Source organism: Homalodisca vitripennis, unplaced genomic scaffold (genome assembly GCF_021130785.1).
Source record: "Homalodisca vitripennis isolate AUS2020 unplaced genomic scaffold, UT_GWSS_2.1 ScUCBcl_21;HRSCAF=574, whole genome shotgun sequence".
Lineage (NCBI taxonomy): Eukaryota > Metazoa > Arthropoda > Insecta > Hemiptera > Cicadellidae > Homalodisca > Homalodisca vitripennis.
This window is the reverse complement of record NW_025776134.1, coordinates 107,797-127,945: the sequence shown is the minus strand read 5'-3', so window position 1 is coordinate 127,945 and position 20,149 is coordinate 107,797. Positions and strand designations below refer to the sequence as shown.

The 20,149-nt window shown below is 30.6% G+C and overlaps 1 long non-coding RNA gene across 1 annotated transcript in view; it reads right to left on the bottom strand.

Moving 5' to 3' along the window:
• Positions 1-19,549, bottom strand: part of LOC124370102 — a 38,361-nt gene extending 18,812 nt beyond the window's left edge. Inside the window, exon 1 of the long non-coding RNA XR_006923148.1 lies at positions 19,438-19,549. This is a non-coding gene — a long non-coding RNA (uncharacterized LOC124370102). The remainder of the gene's footprint in view (positions 1-19,437) is intronic.
• Between the last annotated feature and the right edge of the window lie 600 nt (positions 19,550-20,149).

Genomic DNA, 20,149 nt, shown 5'->3' with positions numbered 1-20,149 from the left:
CTGCTTAAATCATTTGATTTGCTTCTTTCATCACTCACAAACTTAAGCTCAAGCTGTGGCAACCAACTTAGCTTAGTGGTTATAATAAAACCAGTCTAAACTCGTTCATAACTCTACGATAATTAGTTTTTTGAAGTAATTTTATTTTATATTATTGGTTTATCCAAAGTTATGTATAGTATTCAATCAAGAAAGGATTTCCTGAAAATCTGGAGGTCCATTCTGCACCATTCATAGAAAACAAAATCCTTAAACCCTTTTGTCTCGTTCTTCGCGATACATCTTAAGATGAGCATGGCACAAAACACATTGTGACTTCCACGATTTGCCCTGCATTTAGACCTATTAAAAGTTGATGTCAGTCTTAGTAGTTATCGGCTCAATACACGATCACAAACGCTTTGCATCGGTACATGTCCTGATTAGCTGGATCAAATACATTCCCATCTGCTTCCACCTCCTCTTAACTCTCTCTTGGAATAATCTATCTCAACGTACTTGTAGTGAGGCGTTCTCCATTCTCCTCTTCCGGTATTTCTTTATGAAAAACGCCTTTATTGAAGAGGCTGAGTTAGAGCTGTCAGTCCTCTCTCTACCAGTCACCCTGAATATACATGTATTTCGTTGTTTCGTTATGATTTTTTGTTGTTGACTTTAACTGGAAGATATTTCATAGAAATTCGTCAATAATGTTTAGGTGAGACAGGTTGTGTTGCAATTACTGACATTTCTAATCTTACGTTTGCATACTTCTATCTACAAGTGACCCTGGTTTATGGTATATTAGTAGTTTATTGTCTCTGGTATTAGAGAAATTACTGTCATTTGAAGAATTCTTCGATGGAATCCACCCTGTGTTTATCAAAACTAAAGAATGTTGTCAACTATTGACGTACTTAGAATAAGGTTTAGTAGCTATATATGTGGACAAAGGTAATTAGTTATCTGTAGCGGAATAAACTATACTAAGTTAGGAAAAGCCTTACCTCAGTCTAATAGCAACTATATTACCTCTGTGTATTATTGATTTCGTGCAAATGATTAATGATATTGAAGTAAATGAAATATCATGAAAGTAATTTAATTTCTAAGTAATGAGCTAAAAGTCATTAAAAAATTGAGAATATTCATTTAATTTACATAAATAATATAATATACAAGAAAAAAAATTACAAATGAATTATTAAATGTTGGATTTTTTCAACATCTATAACTTACCTATTCACTGTACCTTTATTCACATAATTGCTCACTATTAGAAAAAACTACTTTCCAAACATAAACGTTGGTATAGAAAATGAATGTAGTCTATCATTTTAAAACTGTACTGAAATCACATATTTGGTTATTTTCCATGATTAATTCAATAAAACATATTTAACTGTACTCACTGTGATATGAAGCAAATAAATATTTCCATCTATAACATACATTACATCACAAATTATTCTATGAAGTACCTTAGTTAGTTATGAAGTAAACATATATGAAGTAACTTATATGCTTCACCTGAAAAATGTTTAGAACATCAACTAATTTTGATAGTTTAAAGCTCTTTTGAAAGAAAAGAAGATTGATTAAAAAAGTATTCAATCTCTAGTTTTTTGCATAGCTGTATTGAAATAATAGATTTAGTCTACATCAAGAGAAAGATTAATGATTAGACACTTTGATCGGTTTGAAGCTAGCTGTAAATTTGAAAGTGACTATAGCAATATAAACTGTTATGTACTGCTACGTGAATTGTGTTGTATAGAACGCAGTGCGCCACAACCTGTCTCTCCATAAATGTTTCATGCGTGTGGAGAACGTGAAGGGTGCCGTCTGGACAGTGGACGAGATGGAGTTTTACAAACGTCGTCCGCAACGGTGCCTCATCGGGTATGTCTACCGGGCAATTCGATTGAGACTCCTGTAGCTCCTTTTAGCAAGCATTTCAGTCCGAATTTTTAACACTCTTTCAATCTTTTTTCACTTCTCTTTTAATTGTTTGTGTTTTCCTTCCTTCGCTTTTCTTTGTAAATACCGCGCACCGCACAACAGTAAGTCAGAACAGAACAGGTCTACATCAACGTCGGCCGCTACAGACACTCAGGTACATTCGTGCTGAACATGTCTTGCTCATAAGGCAGTTACCAGGAGTCCGTCTTTTTATATCTTTTTTCTCTCTCTCTCTTTCTTAACTTTGTCTTTCACACTATTTTCTCTGTGTTGATGGTCTGTGTATACAGAACGCCATCCGCACCAATCTCTCTCTATACAAGTGTTTTGTCCGCTATGAAGATGACTTTGGCTCTTTCTGGATGGTGGATGACGCAGAGTATGTCAAGAGGCGGCACTTATCGCGTGGAATTGGTCAATAGATACAGTACTGTCACCCCTGCTAAATCTGCTACAAAATACAACTGAGTTCAATCTCAAAACGATCGTGTTTACTGATCTGTTGAACAAGATCAGGAAACGCATCCGGTAATCAGTACCGATGACACAATGCCATATATTGTTTGGCGAAGGCATGTAATTGGGTAAGGAAACATATTTATTGAAACTTCATATTTATATAACATACTAAAGGCAGAAAGGAATCATCACTGAGATACTTATACTGAAATTTAAATCATACACAGTAAAAGGCTAAGCATAGTATTTATAGCAAAGAAAATTACAGGAGTTGTTTTTTTGGATAAAAACTAAAGGCGGGATGGGACGTTCATAATCACGGGTTAGTTTATAAGAATGTAAGACCTCGGAATTTGGATATGAGTTCAAATCTTGCCAGTGAGCATCAGTATTTTCATATATTTTCATAAGTAAACATCGGCCTTGTAAATTAACGACTCTCCTCATGGTTTTAATTTATAAGGTCCTCAAAAAAAAAAAAAAAAAAAAAAAAAATAAAAAGAAATAAAAAAACTATGGATAGATATAACTCAACGGCCTCGATTTATTAAGTATACAAATTTATACCAGGTGGAAAATGTATCGGAGTTAGGAAGAGTTATGGGAGTATGGTTAATATATAGGTACATATATAGCAATAGGAAGGAATATTATAGGTTGCGCATATAAGATATTAAAGTATAAGAACTATAAGACAACCGGATACAAAAATACAAAAATTTGAAACTCTTTAATGTGGGTAAGTTACAGCATTACGTGAAAAAAAAAACAATCAATCATTTAAATGCTAGTTATCCTTCAACATGGGTTGATTTTTTATAGCAATTCAAGGAGAGTAATAAGCCTACTGTACCTCAAAAGAAAGCAGTAAATGCTAGGTAGGTAAGGGACTGACAGATGTAAACATTCCTGAGTAAGCAACTACAACTAGGAGTACCGTAGTTATTGCTATTATTTATCAGTGCTAATTCCAATACTAATTAATTCTTACAGTACCATAGTCTTATGATGATGTCTGTAAAGGATATCTCAATAATGTATCTAGTGTGAATCGTAGGTAGTTAGTCTGTGTAATAAACTTTATAATAGGTGTAACTTTTAGAAATGTTGTACTAGTAGCTTTGCTAATAACAGGAATAATTTTTCGTTTTATTGGGTTACCCACAACAGTCAAACTTTTAATATTTAAAACAAATACTTTTGTATTGTTTTTTGTGGATTAACCTCAGTGTTTGTTTCTTTATTAATGTAATATTATATAATTTTACAACAAACAATACCCAGAGCAATAGACGTATGCCATTTTCATACTACTTACTGTATATATATATATATATATATATATATATATATATATGTAGGAAGAGTAACGACTGAGACGAGACATAAAATATTTATATTTACCATTTAGAAGAGGTGACAGGCTGATCACTTTGGTCCCTTATCGATGAGATGGTGAAATTCCCAATCATAGTACATGGCAGAGTTTACGTCCACTAACCGTTGTAAACTCTCACTAATAGTCAGCAAACCAATTTTTACGCTTTATGTAGATGTGCCTCAAGATAAATATTTTGAATTTTAACAATTTAAAAATCAGTTTTCATAGAAACAATGATTTGCATTATTACAAAAACAAAAGTGCTACACTGTAAATATTTATTAATATTCTTTGTTTACATTCTGTAGTAAATGACATCTGGTCAATGATATCTGATAATATTAACATTGGACGTATCATAACAAGAGTATTCCTCACAGCTGATATTTCATCAGAAATGCCAAATAGTACAAATATAATCCTGTATAAATTAACGAATGATCAAACCCAAAGGAAATTTTGGTTTTAATATAAAGTGATAAATAATTTCACTTCTTTTAAAATTAAATTTATTTATCTATTTCGTATAAATCGTCCCACACGTACTGCTAAGGTCAAATGCCTGCAAACCATTAACATTATATGAGCAGAAAGGTCTCATGATTTAGATGTTTCGACGTATGCAAGATATGCGGCAGCGTGCGGCACAACGTCTAGTTAACGAAAATGACGAGCAACGAGAATACCGATTAGAAGAACCAAGACGTCAAGAAGGAAGACGTCGATTGGTTTTTGAATTTATTAATTATTTACCTAAATACGAGTATAAATGTGCTTTTACTGCAGCTGTGCAATATTACGCCTTAGAAACATTTGAAACTCTGTCTATCCATTGCGGTGCATTGCATTTCCCCGACGAATGGGTTTCTTATCACATAAATAGAATTTGTTTGGTGACTGCTGTTTGCATGTAAGAACTGTAATGGAGCAACCAATTTTTCAAATGAATGAATAAACTTTTTTAAACTGTTACCCGTATTCAGAAGTGTTTCCTAATAAAATAAGAAATATAAACACATCTTTTGCTGCAGAAGATGACATAACAATAAATAGTCTTGGCATTAAAAGTTATGTTTGTAGACACGTATATTATAAAATGATTCCCAAATCACGACTTACTAGAAAAAATACCAACAAAGCTCGGTTTCCTAATATTATATAGTGAAAAATGTTCTGATTATACTATTACTTGGTTTTAGTGTTTAGAACTTCATAATTGTATTTATATAAAAATTGTTCTATGCCCACAAAAGCATAACGGTTTCCTGTTATGAAAATTCAAAATTTTTTATTGTGGCAGTATTTCAGTATACCAGTATTTCTATTATAGTAACATCGTTACTTTTAACATAATTCTTAATATTCTTCTACATACTTTGTTCTGAATATTACATATTTTTAAGATAATTCTTATCCAAAACTTCCTTGGTTGAATCATAGTAATATTTTTAATCATTAATTATAATACATTAATGGAGGTACGTCCATTAAAAAAGTCGTATGAATTATGAATAACACATACATACTTTTTGTTAAGTAGTTATTACTTTTAAATATTGACATTAAATAATAATAAATGAGCTATTAAAGTTTGTTTTTTAAAGCTTAGGACAAGTTGACGTAGGTTTGAGCTCTAGTGTCACTTATGTTTATTAAGGCAATGCGTCCCTACAACCTCTTCAGATTTAATTTTGTTTCTAAAACTATTTTCGTCCAAATTTGTTGCAAAATATTTACGTTTAATTTATTACTTTTTCTTAGTGTTTAAAATGATATGAAATTAAAACTGTTGCGAATTATTACAACACAATATTAATCATTGAGAATAATGACTACAGAATCTTGCGTCTTTTACAAAAAAAAACTAATCATCCAATAAAAACTGCTAAATCTATGTATAACTTTTTTAAGTAAGGTTTATATTATAACTTAATAAATCCAATATAAATTTTTTAGAAGTAAAAAAGTAAAAAAAAAGTAAAGAATGTCTTATTTTACCAGGCGAAGTTAGGGCTAAGAAGCCCTCTCTAACACTTAACCTGGGGACCAACGGCTTAAAGGTGACTTCCGAACCACCACCAATGGCCGGGCAGGCGGGCCGCTTGCAAGGACAGGATCGCTCAGCGGTCACCTGTCCAAGCAGCAGCCACGCTCGGCGTTGCTTGATCTGGTTATCTTGCGATAACCGCCGTACCCACTACACTGCGCCATTGGCGAAGAAGTACGAGTAGGGTATTATTTATTTTCATTAATAATATATTCACTTTACAGTTAGTCATGTTAAAGCTGGTAAAGACTTTAAGAAAACTAACTTATAAATAAATAAACATTTTTAAAACCAAATAACAAAATATTTATATTTTATTTAAATGCTAAGTATTGCGTTAATAATTAATATTAATATAAGACTCCATATTCCTTACTTGAAACGCAATTAGTGTTATTACTTCCACTAGCTAGCTCCATTTGTTACAACACCTGATGTTGGCACTCTGAACGTAGTGTGAATGTTATTTCTAAGGTGTACAGTACAACATAAAAAGAAAATATAAATGAATGTAAACTAAATGTGTCAGAATGTTTAATTAAATTGTATAAAACTGTATAAATAAATGAAAGGGAATTCAATTGATTATCGGTTTATAGTTTAAATATTTATACTAACCCAATATTTATGTGGATACATTTTGGTAAATATTTGTGATACATGTTAAGTCTTTTTAGTATACAGGGTGCTTTACAAAGAATGTGAAGGAATATTTTTAATTCGTTGAAAAGAGAAAACTATTATTAAACAAACATATATTAAAACAAGCAATACTGCGTATTAACCACTATTGTGCAATCCAATTCCGTAAATAAATACACAGATAAACATCTAATTGTTGGGTTATATGACATTCTGATCCTAATTTTCTCTTATTCAACTGTCTTTCCTACCGTCAGAAGAAAGATTAAGTTTTAACTGGTTTATAACTCACAGTTGAACTTAACTGTAGCTTTTCGGTTATCACTTGGGTACAGAAAACCCCACTAGTGCACTTATACATCTTGGAAATTCACTTATATACATATTATGGCTTAACACACCACAAATCTCCAGATATCGAGGTGGAAGGGTGAATGAATAAGTCCAGTAGACTGTTGTGATGACTGTTGGATGGAGCACCCTTAGAGTTAAAGGGTGGTGATAACTTGAAGTGATTTCCTGTGCTGTTTTGATTTAATTGGAAAGGCTGGAGTAGAGCTGGATCCTCTTTCTTCTAAGACGACATAACAAAAAAAGTATCCGCTATATCTCCACTTAGGATATCGACAGAAGGTTGCTCGTACTTCCACAAAAAAAGAGCCCATGTTTATATTTTGTAGGCAACAAGGTGACTTTATTACCAACCTGGCACTGTGGTACAGATTCGGGAAAATACGAGTATATACACAAATCTTAATACCTGTAGCATCGACTGGCTATTAAATTCACTTTTACGTATTCGTATTTCACACTATCTGATGTTTGGATATTAAATTTGCTCAAAAATAATGTTATTCTTCTAACTTGAGATACATAAACGAGAAGAACGCTCACTGTCCTCAAATTATTTTTACGCTGCTTCTAGAGTGATATGATATTTAGCATCGGTAAGTTTTGGAGCAGGGTTCCCCTCTTGTCAAAAATCCATGAGGATGGATAACGCCCATTATATCAGTCATGTCAGCTTGTAGGAAGGGGAAGGTGGCTCTTTGCCAACTTCTTCCAGTTAAAGTGAACAGGGAAAATCGGCAGAGACAATACTCCCTAATGTTTAGTATTGAAAAAGCCATTAAAATAAATATAGTGTCACCTATTCCACGAGCCATCCTTAACAGCAAACAGACCAACTAGTTCTTTTTACCTCAATATTTCGGAATTAGCGGTTAAGTAGATTCCACTCCTTTATATCCGTTTAGTTACTCAGATGAAAGTGACAGATCGGTTTTACTGTACATAGTATAAGTTCTACAGGCAAGTGTAAATCAACTGAGCCAGAAGCAAATACTTATCTGTAAGGTAAGAGAGCAAAGATTTTGTTTCAAATTAATTAAAAGATCATTAACTTATAAGAATATGTCCCAATTGACTGTTTCAGAGATTCAGAATACATAGTCTTAAGCATGATTAAGATGAGTCATAGGAAAATTTGAATATAATCGCATGAATGGATATCTGAGCGTACAATACAATTGATTTATAATGGTTTGTTTTAACATATGGTGATGCTTATGACTGTCACGTGTCACCAATGATTGCTCTCTCTTCTGTCAAGTCGTCCTTAATAACCGATTTAATGCACCAAAACAATAGAATCGTAGGTTAAAACGATCGACTGATGTAACTTTCTCATTTTAAGACACAAGCTGTTGAATGAGGACGTGACTAGAATGCCTGTTACAGACATAAGGTGCGTCCAAAGTAACATCTCCACAGTTCACAATGATCTCTACATAATTTTATTTGGTGAAGCCACATGTAATCATCTTTATAGCGAGTTCAAAGACTATTTGAAAGTAAATGCTTTCTTTATATTGCAGTCATGTTTAAATATAACCTAAAAGACTTTGAAATATTATTTATGTAGTAATAATTAAAAAGATTATTTTTCCGGATTTACAGACTTAACATTTTCTTATGCCAAAAATATTTCCTACGGTTTTTTACGTCACTACTATTGCGGTTTGTATAAAATTTTGCTTTGCATTAAAAAGTAGGCTATACAGTAATATGTTTATTATACCTTTTACTAATTTTTCTTTTTTTACCAGATTTAATTTTTCAATCTATAAACCACTGTGTAATACAAAACTCTCAGGTGTGGACTTGTATTTAAATTTATTAATTTGCATACAGTAGATATTAATCAAATTACGTCCTATAATACGTCATCCTATATTGACGCAACCAAAATACCTTAGAATAATAAAGTTTTATACATAGAAATTATAATACAAAATGAATTATTGCTTTGTGAGAATATAAATCTTGTAAATTATTTACGATTTGAGAATATTCATAAAAAGTACATTTACGATGAAATATACGCTTTTGTAATAGTTTAAAGCTACATAACAATAAAGTATAACGTACTGCAGGGAGGAGGTGACTCACTCGCTAATAGGGCCCGAGGGATTCAGTGCCAACTCCGCTGTCTACACCACAGTCCTTATTTCATACTATTACTTTCCAGTAATTTCTACTACTTTCTTAGGATTTTAAGTACGGTAAAATAAATATATATATATATATATATATATATATATATATATATATATATATATATGTAGAAAAAGGCCAACATATTAATATTAATTAACTATATTTCGCATTACGCTTCTTAAGGTCAAAACAACATAACAAAACACATAAAATAATTAAAAACATACATGTAAACAGATAATTAAATTAATAAGCATAATATTCTTGAAATGATAAACATATGTTCAAACTGTGGGTGTAAAGATGTCATGAGTGTTCAGATGATTTAAATTTATCGAAGATTTTATCCATAGGGAAATTTAGATTGTGTGAAAATTTGACATGCGTGTTCTAAATTTCTTAATTTTGATGTAATTGAATCATGTTTTATTGATCGTATTGGTTTTTACTGTATATAAATTTTCAAAAGATTCTTTGTGTATTTTACTATGAATGACTAATGGTTTTGATTCATCATTATGCTTAAAATCATAACGGTGACCTGTCATTCTTATTCTTAAATTATTTGTTGTAGAGCCAATGTAGTCTTTAGGACATTTTGTACACTGAATTTGATATACTACATTTTTTGTATCACATGTCAAATTTCCAATAATTTTGTATACTTTTTTAGTTGAACTACTTTCGAATTTTGATGACTCTTGTATTTGATTGCACCGATGCATCTTGTTTTATTACATGGATGTGTTCCTTTAAATTTATTTTCCACATCAGAATCAGCTGGTAATTTTGGTATCGATATAATGTCCTTTAAGATAGGAGGTCTTTTAAAAAAAATACGTGGAATACTTTTTAGAAATGAGTCTGTCAGTGGAGAATTTTGAAGAATTTTGTAAGCTACTTTAAAAATGTTGTTAATTTTGTAGAGACCAGGATGATAATGTGTTATTAATTTAGGCTCATCATAATATTACTTTTTGACATAATTATTATTAAGGTTACTTTAATTGAGCTGTAGCTTTTCATTCAATAGCTTCTCAGGATATCCTCGTTTTAAAAAAGCATCATATATGTTACTAAAGTAATTTTTAAGATCTTCACTCTCACTGCATAATTTAGTTGCTCGTGTAGCCAAGCTTTTTGGAATTGATCTTTTTACATATACAGGGTGACAACTGTTGTAGTGTAGATATTGAAAAGTGTTAGTATGTTATATATATATATATATATATAAATCACGTACATAGTACTCGGTGTATAAATGGCTTGGGTACGATTAGATTTTCTAGAGCTGATACTGTAATTTCCTCCATTTTAAAACATATCCTGTAACATGAAAACTTTCATTCCAAAATTTAAATGGTTAAAACATGGCAAAACGACTTGTTTATACCGTTAAAATACCCATAGAAGTTTACTTTAAATTTAATATTAAAACTAAATTCAAGTAATTTTTTGTAAATAGTGCAATATTTTTATTAAATGAGATATAATTGAATTAGTTGAGCTAAGTTAAAGCATCTAGAGAAGCCTTATTAAAGGGCCTCGTATTAAAAATAGAATATTAAATTAGTTGTAACTGATATTTAGAGTTAAAAAAAATTGTTTTGACATATCCTTGTCATCACTTGTGTTTCATTTGCCAAGAACAGTGATAGAATTTTGAAAGTTTCCCGGAACTTTTCCGTTGCTGTTATTCAGTTATAAAAGAGGTTTAATGGGTCCTTCCACATTAATATCTCATTAAAAGTCTGTTACCTGATATAATCTAATCTGATATCTGATATAATTTAAAGCAATCGCAGCTTTGATAATTAAACTTTACATTACATGCAGCAACACCATAAGTGTTACAAATAATATTAAGGTAATCTGCTGATGAAGGGATTGTAATTTGACAATTGGCATTCATAGCCTTGGGGGACTATGTTATAATTTCGTGCTCTTACATTTAATCCAACATAATGTCGTTATATGCAGTTGCCAGCCTTCTGCCCAGAAACCTCTTTTAAGCAAATTTATGCACATTGTTTACCCACAGGAACAAAAGCTGCCTCTTTATATGTTTCACAAGAACTGAAACCAGGGAATTTATAAAGTTCACACAATCCAAAAGAAAGAACTACCAGCAGCAACGTATTTATCAACGTAATGGCGGGGTCATGTCAGACTAACATCAGGGAAAACGTGTGTATAGATACGTGCTGTCATTGTAGATGCTTGTTCAGACCTGAATAATAGGAGGCGAGAATCGTGCTTGCTACATTACTAGCTCGTCTTTGTATTGAGCGAATACAGTTACTAAGGTTAAAATTATTTTTAAATAAAAATCTTATGTTTAATATATCATAGTTTTTTATGAGTTATTTTCATTTAATATGAGATTGATTTTATAATACACGAAGATAGTACGATGTAAATACTAGTAAACTCCAAAAAACTTACTACCTAACTAACTCTATTTATACAGCATTCAGACATCTTGTATTTGTAACTGGTTCTGCTAACACATATAATCAGACACAAGTGATAACATTGCGATAAGCGAGGCGAGTTAACAAGTCCCTGAGCTGCTGTAAAGCGCTCCATAGATACACTTGTGTCTCACATTCGTGATAGTTAGTGAGCAGGAATTTCTTGTTATCTCTAAGGTGTTAGGATTGGTATTATAAAGTATATGAGATGAATCTATGAAAATGTTTCAATATATAAAAGTCATACCTCATCAATAGCAATTTTTCAATATCATAAACGTAAAACGTACACAATTCATTTCTTATGGAATTGTGTTCCTAATCTAATCCCTAAAGATGACCATAAAGTTGATATATTGAATTATAAATAAAACTAATCATAAAGAAAAGTTTGATAATGTTTTTTTTTGCTGTATTTCTAAAGTTTGTCTGAGCTTAGTAAAGATATCATTTTCAACCGACGTGGTGAATTCAAATGGTCAATAAATTTCCGTAGTATTTCGTTCACATTAAGGTAAATAATTGGAGTTTATCTACATACCTACCTTATTTATAATCAGTTATACATGGATTGACGAACAAGATGTAATATTTACAAACAGGTAAGACCCAACAAAATTTTCTAAAATACTCAAAGCTTTTTTTAATTTTTATTTCCATTGAAAAATTATTAACAAAGGGTCTTTTACAATTTATTAATTTCGGGCAGTTTTCCAATGCTTTCTCCACATATACTCTCTCAGTCTTCATTAGTATGAGATACTTTAGGTGATACCTCTCTGATATCACATTACATAAAATGCATGATGCCTTGAAAAATTCGTATTAATTATGCATTAACAATGCATAAATATAAACATGCTTCTGCTACAAATCGTCAAAACTACTTATTTGTAGTAAATTTTAGAAACTTACTTTATGTTATTACTTTCGTTACAGGTGCAGCAATACAATATCTTCAATCTCAAAACAATATTACATCAATTTCTATTAATGCTTTTACAAAACGTTTAAATTGGTTTTATTTTAAATGCTTAATCTGTATACACGGCAAGCTTGTTTCAGTTGACAATTATTGATGGGTAATCTATGTGATTTCAGTTCGATGTTACTACTTAAAATTTGGCTGAGCGTTAGCAAACATTTTAAAATTGTTTGAAGGTAATCATGATGGTAATGAGAAAAACATACAATAAAAGAGTTAAATTAAAAACTTACACAACCCAATCTTAAAAGGTTTTTTTAAACCACGGACCACGTCAAAGGAATCGAGTTGAACGGCAATTTTTAAAAGAAAATTATCTAACAAATAAGACAAATGTGGAGTGTTCCTATCTTTTAACGAATATTTACATGAAGAAATGTAAAAAAAAAACATTTAAGATATTTCAAGAATTTTTATTAATGGGTGTTAGCACACCACTAAGTGTTTGTAAACAGATTTAGAGACGCTTGATACGTTCCTAAAGAATTCATTTACACAAGACTGTTTCTGACAGTCTAGAGAAAAGACCACTTCTCGAATGGAGGCAATATTTCATTTGAAAAGCGTTATTCAGAAAACTCCTTCCAAAAGATACTGGCATTTGTAATTAAACTGCCTCTAGGTTTTTACACATTGAACAATGTCTCGCTTTGTAGGGGAATATATTCTATGTTTTATAAAATATAGAGAGGGAGATAGAGAGAGATATTTCAAGTATATGAACTAAATATTTGTCTGCCATTTAGGTTGGTAAATAAATCTAACGATATTGTAGCTAATAATAATACGGCATTACTTTATTTAACTATTTTATTGCATGTTTCATAATTTTTATTAAATCATAGCATTCATTCTATTCCGATAAAGAAAATATAAATGTAAAAATATATCTTTCCCTGAATATGTATACCGGATGAGGTTTTTAAAGTGATCCAATAGCTAAAGTTATAATTACACGACTTAGCACCACACTTTAAATTTGGAACTTGCTCAATTATAAGTTTCACTCAGGGATACACTTTCGAATTTTTTGAAGATCGCCGCCATTTTCCTATATGGCGGTTAACTTTAAAATCTTTTATGGAACGACCTGTATTTTATGTTTTTAGATTCTACTCTACAAAATAAGACATTTTTGCTTTTGAGAGTTTTTCAATATCTCTAATGGTTCAGGAGCTGCGTGGACTGGAAGTTTTCATAACATACTGAGTTTCTTAAAATATTTTAAAGTTGTCGCCATATTAGAAAATGGCGGCCATCTTCAAAAGATTTATTATTATTATTTATTTATTTTTCACTACCAACGGCAAATCCATTATACAATTTCAATATCTTAATATAAATAACTTAAACATACAAATAATAAATATAAAAAACTTATCAGGCTACAATTTACAATAAAAAAAATACATTGATATTAATATATATTGATCTGACACTCTATGCGAAAAAATTATTGCTGATTTAATAGAAAACTCCGGTTCTGACAAAATGCTCAAGCATATAATTAACTGGTCATAATAGACCAATAATATATTCAATAACTTATAAGTTTTGTCTCAACTAATCAGTTACTATACAATTTATTTAACAGCAAATGAATATAGTGAAACAGTAAGAATAACAACAATAATAACATAATATAACAATATATAAATAAAGAATATAATAAACAATAACTATAATATATATAATATAACGTAACAATAATTACATACAAATAATTACATGTAATAATAACTACATTTTAATAATTATTTGAAAGTGTATTCCTGAATGAAACTTAAAATTGAGCAAGTTTCAAATTTAAAGTGTGGTGCTAAGTTGTGTAATTAAAAAGTTAACTATCAGATCACTTTACAAAACTCACCCGGTATAATTAATAAATGATCAATAAAATTCTAGATGGAATCTGGATAAGCTTAACAACAGTGATACTTTTATTTTCTATAGAATTCTAGAAAACCCGTCTTGATTGGCATATTAACCAATCAGTCAACCATCAGTCGAGATTAGGCCGCTTTGGTTGCCAATTCTAAAAAATGAACTAAAAAGGAAACCAAAAGTATCTAACGAATCAGATATTTGTAATAAACCAATGCGGAGTCACAATATGGTTTTAAGAAGTTCTTCTAGCATGAACCAATAATAATAAAAAAGGCCCATTCCTGTTCCCCTCCTTTTTATTTCAGCCATCTTGTTTCTTTCTGACGTGACGAGTGCCATTTGCTATGGGAATCTGGTCAGTCGTAAGTGGTTGGTATACGAATGCAGACGTATTGTTACATGTATTCTTTAGTTCAGTTTGAATAATTGGTACTGTGTATAGTTTATATTCAGTGTATGTTTTACAGTTAGTGAATTTGACGAATGGCATGGTGGTTGTGATTCCTGAGTTAGGCGTGCCATAACGCTGTGGTATGGTTTGTTTATTTTAATCTAGTTTGTATTTACGTATTAGTTTAGTTATTTACCTAAGAATGGATCAGAATGCAGTTCTCAAAACGTAGTTTTTAACTGAACGATGGAAAATGTCCAGAAAAATCCTGTTTTCTTCACAATATCCATCAATGTTCCGTTTTATATTCCAGTTCCATTTATATGTTAGTTATATTCTTCCTTTTTTCTTTCCATACATGGCTATGAGAGTTTATTAAAAGCTTTATTTGCTAAATTAAAAATGAACAAAATCTAAAGCATGTAACACAGTTAAGGTAGTAAGGGATAAACCCTATGTAAATTTTGAGTGTAGCTCTATATCACTTTCCCTTTCTGCCGCTTGTCATTTCGAGTCCAGCAAGACCAAAACAGCGCAGGACATGACGCAATGAATTTTGTCAACTTTCAATAAAGAAAGACATTCTTCACCTACTACTTTAATTATGGAAACTAATATATTTACAACTAGGCAAAAATGTATTATGACTGTACTGGTCTACACCTACTCTTGTATGTGATAGTGGTTACATCTACTCTCATTAAGTTAGCATCCTCACAGATACTCTACAAGAAATGCTGTGCGATATTTAATGTAGACAATGTTTACCTTACCAACGCTTGCTATGCCACCTAGACAATGTAAAGGCACTGTCCTCAATGATAAGGGACCTGCAGGACAACCCTGCCAGTGGCTTCAATCTGCTGATTTACTGCCTAGGACCTCCTCTTCCCCTAACTACCCTTACCACTAACAATAAATACAAAGAATGTATTTCAGTTACTGATATTACTGTAATAGTTATCGATTTCCGCAATCATTAAACGTTGTCTCGGCGTTAATATAAAATTAGTTTTTTTTATAATTAGTTTTACCGCACTGTATTAACATGCTTGCTAGTATTTAATTCATATTTTATCATTAAAAAATAGATAACATTTCATTAATGGTATGATTAAAATTAAATAATTATATTTTTGTGTAGACTCCAAACTTTTAATTTTACTTCATTTTTTTAACAATGTTTATTTTTTTAATTTTTATAAAACATTTCTTATTTTTATTATTATAAGATTATTTTTATCATTGAAAATGTAATTAAATCTAAATAACACGCATAGGCATTGCTTCATATGCTGTAAAATTTAATTACTTTGTATGTAAAAAATTTAGAAATAAAATTAATTTCGATTCAGTTGCACCAAACGAGACAATGAGAACGCCTCTTCATCTAGATACATATGTAATACAGACAGAGCTATATTGCAGTTTTGTAATATCTGATGTTGAAACGATGTAATAGGTAAACAAATAAGAACTCACGGTATTGACGGTAGTACTGTAAGTTCTGAATGACTTCGTCACCAGCTAGTTAGGGTGGTTTATTAACAATTGGTTAGTCCGCCATTTCACTACCTTCGTGATTCTAGTGCATTAAAAGTACTGAAATTACAGTGAATCTTGCCTTGCTACATTTTTTCAAACGGCCATATTCTACAGCATACCACGTGACCAGTCAGATTTTAGACTTTGCAGTAAGGGAGTGGGACATGGAGGTTACTTCAACTTTCACAGGTAAACAAACTTACATAAAACATTTAGAAAAGGAAGTTTTTCCCTAACATATAATAATAGTAAGTTGTTAAGAACATGAAAGATTACAAGTTTTATTACATGTAAATACTATTTGATTTAATTGAACTCATTAAAATTATTATCTACAAACCAAAACCTAAATAAATTAAAACATGATACTAGTGAAACAAGTTTCATAAAAAATTAAATATACTTAATGTTTGAGCTCATGAACCAACTGTGTGGAGTGTTAGTATATAACTGTAACTGTATGTATTTAAATAATGTGATTCATAGAGTTAGGTACCATTAAAGGTAAAAAAACTGCTTCTGAATAACTTGCATATCAAATTGATCATTACGAGATGTTAATCATTTTATTGTTGATATCAGTTTGTAATGGGAGTCAGGAAATTGAAATGAAGAAAATAGTAGATAAATGATACGAAGTTAGCGTGTAGGCAACTTTTGCGTTAGGTAGCGATTGATTCATCGATAACACCACCAGGAATATTGCAATTTTAATTAACTTTTTCGAACAGTAAAATTTATAGAGAGAACTATCACGTGATGCAAGTAGTAATTATACATTTTATTCCTTAACAGAACATAGTCTTACTGTATCGTATTGAATAATTACAATTATTAATGTTGATACCAGGTAGTTTTAGTAAATGAATAATTAATTCCAGTTGCAGACAGTTATGTGGTGTCCTAGTTACTACCAAATCCTTAACAAATTTTAATAAATAATTGAATCGACTATGAATTATTTTAATGTATTTAAGTGTTTACACCACACACAAAACACCAAGCCAAGGCCAAGGCCTGTCCGTGGTCTTGATCTCCGACAGTTGGTCGTTTGTCCTTCTAATAATTATTTCTGTTCACTTACTTCATCCAGATACATTGTCACTTTAGTTTTATTTTTCTTTCTATAAAACATTATTTTTACTTGATTGTATTTATTTTTTTTTTTTTACTTAATAAGATGTAACAAAATTTTTAATGTTTTAAATATCAATTGAGTACTTTGTGGTGACTCGTTCTCACGCACAGGCTTTAGTAGCCCATGTGAGAATATTTCTCAAATAATTAAATTAGAAAAATAAAAATTTATTTTACACAATGTACGTTAAAACCCAAATATTTATGGTAATTGTATATTTTAGACAGTGAATATATTAATATAATTATATCACTTGTAATTTTTTTTCGGACAATCAACGATTTTGATTAGATTTTTTTATAAAGAGACAAAATGTAAAGTGTATCACCCCGTTTTCTCAAATTTTTAGTAAAGCAATATGATTAAACATAGCAAAATAAATACAGTAAGTATGAATACAAGTTATATTATTTGAAATACAAATAAAGTATAGGATATTGTTAGTGATAATAAACTATATTAGTAATTAAGTAATTGGGTACCTATAGGTTGTCAGATATTTAAACAAATCTTGGTTACAATTAATACAAACAATAATAAATTGCAACAGCAAAATATGTAAAGATTACTGCACAAGGAAATATTCAATTTATTTTCCTTATCCTGCGTTCTTGGTTATCAGAAATTTTCTACGAGTGTTCTAGCTGAAAAACAATATTCTGGAAAAACCAAACGTTGTGAGCGGGCAAATGTAATAAAACATTTTGTTAAGAGTTAATGCGCCAAATTAGAGCCAGTTTTGTTTGTTGCCAGAACCAGCTCTAGACTTTCCTACGTGTGGCAAGTTACATTCATAATTACTTTTATACTTTTTATGGTTTTAACTTTTAGTAATTTAATTTAGACTATTATTATTCTTTCAAACAAATTCTAAACAATTTCGAGACAATTAGCAATCTGGATAAAAAAATTTCAAAACTGTAAAAATCTATTTATCCAAATTAGATAGCCGTTTTCAAAATTAACAATTAGCAACATATATAGCAGTGAGATTTATTTATCACACTAAAGAATGTTTGAGCTTACATGAAAATCATAAGTTAAAAATAATTTTCTATACCATATTTTTAATATGATTTTCTTAATGGTTTCAACCGCTTGATATCAACTAATCCTGTCATTTAAGTATGCAATCAAGTAATTTGCAGGATTAATTCTGTTATAATTAATTATTAAAACGTAAATATGTTTGACTACTTGACATTTGGATTTGACTAATACTTTAATTTAGATTCTGTCTCATTTATTTGAACTTAAAAAAATTTCAAAATTTTAAATAAATATTGTGTTACACATGAAAATGAGATGTATTTAGTACATTTTAGTATATGTTTTAATCTTATAGCCTGCTTGGAAATGGCTACATTCACCTTTTCCACTGCAGTCTTACTTTCCGAATTCTCTTGAGTTCTAGAAGTAAGTGGAGACGAAAGGGAAACACTCACACGAGCACACACGTGCACACGTCACAATTGTTACGACACATAAACGAACACCATCGTTACGAGCCTATAGTGTGCAAACGCAGAAACGCTAGGGAAATATTACAAGAAAACACAAAAGGATACACTTTCCCTCTAAGATTATGAATTAAATCGTAAGCTATTAAACTCAATAATTAATTTCTAAAAAGAGTAATTAATGTTATTAAATTAAGTCTGTTAAAGTTTCTCAAGTACAAATATACTCTAAAGATTAATAATACCGTGACATTCTGAAACAACCATTGTAGTAAAATTAACAATATTTTTTTATTAAAACAATACATTACCTAGTGTATGTGTAGTGTGTGTATTAGTGTGAGTGGGGCGACCTCCTGCCACATAGACCGCATCACCCTGGAACAATCAGAAAACAAAACATGTTATATATTTAATAAAACATTTCAGTTGATATCTTATGAACTTTTTAACAGATGGTGTTCGCAAAAAGTAATTTGTTTAAGCTACCTTACTGAAATATATATTGACAGAATGTGTTGGTAAACATTATTTCATACAAAAATGTGTAAAATTAAGTGTTATACGATGAGATAAAATATAGTATACCTGAAAGTGTTGTGTAGTGAAGAATTATTTGTCGTAGTTAAATGTAGTTCTACACGCACTCACTCATTCACACTTTTTTCCATTCAACCAACTTTCATACTTTGCGTGTTTTTGCAACACACGTGAAGAAGTGTTATATGATGAGAAGTGTCACAGAGAGGACGTCGGATCAACGTAGGACCGAGGCCACCTGAAAATAATCAGAACAAAACTCTCGAATCACAAATATGATACCAAGAAGATGCCTATTTCTCTTTCAAACTTATGGCATAATGCTGTAACAATCTAGACATGTGACCAAAACAGTTGTTTCAGAATGGCGTGAAAACTCATATCTGACATGTTTCAAAGACTTACGGTACTGAAGTTCCTCCCATTGAGAACGTAAAGTAAACCTGTATGCTGAAACAAAACGTCATAATATTATTACAATTAGAGTCCTTGTAAATTATGGACAGTAAATAAGGTTATTAGTATTAAAATTAAATATGTGTATTCTATACAAAGAAGTAGAACTGGATCTTAAATGCATGATTTGAACAATATTTATACATAATAAATAATTATAGCTCAAAGAAATGTAAAGACTAGTGATTTTTAGGCATTTTAACTTTTACTCTAAATATATAGTCAGAGAGTAGATTGAGTCCTGAAGAGGCCTATGCTCTTAAATGCTTGTAAAAATGATGTTTTGCATCAGATAGAATGGTGG